This window comes from Corvus brachyrhynchos, unplaced genomic scaffold (genome assembly GCF_000691975.1).
Source record: "Corvus brachyrhynchos isolate BGI_N302 unplaced genomic scaffold, ASM69197v1 scaffold150, whole genome shotgun sequence".
Lineage (NCBI taxonomy): Eukaryota > Metazoa > Chordata > Aves > Passeriformes > Corvidae > Corvus > Corvus brachyrhynchos.
In genome coordinates, this window is record NW_008236162.1 from 3,493,086 (window position 1) to 3,493,592 (window position 507).

Below are 507 nucleotides of genomic sequence, written 5' to 3' on the forward strand. Positions count from 1 at the left end.
AGAGAAGACATTTTATCATGTGCAGTAGAAATAAAACACTAGATAAATACAAAACATGAACAGCAGAGAGTTCCACTCTAGAATCCAGAATTCACTAGAAATAGTGACTGGCACCTGCCACTAGTTAGAATTTAAGCAGCTGAAGTGAACAGCCCATCCGTAACAGCTGGAAGTTTAGACACACTACAACACAGATGTGAACAGCTTAGAATAAGGTGCAAAAATGATACAGAAGAGAACTTTTTAGTGCAGCATCCCATGAAGAAAGGATTTGCTTAGATACATTGACAGAATTCACATCTCCATGGTAAATAATTTCAAAGACTTTACACTCTGATTTCAGTTGTTTAGAGAGCATTTGTTTTGTAAGCTTCTTTCATAACTAGGACTGTATCTGTTTCTATTTTGCATTACTGAGTAAAACTTTAATAACTAAGTTAGAAAAAAAATTAAAAGCACAAGATAGAAGCTAGAATCAAAAAACCCTCAAAATCCTCCCTCTGATTC

At 34.7% G+C, this 507-nt stretch overlaps 1 protein-coding gene across 1 annotated transcript in view; it reads right to left on the reverse strand.

Moving 5' to 3' along the window:
• The window catches only part of KAT6A (lysine acetyltransferase 6A), a 37,333-nt gene that overhangs the window by 8,596 nt on the left and 28,230 nt on the right, over window positions 1–507 (reverse strand). The window lies entirely within an intron of this gene.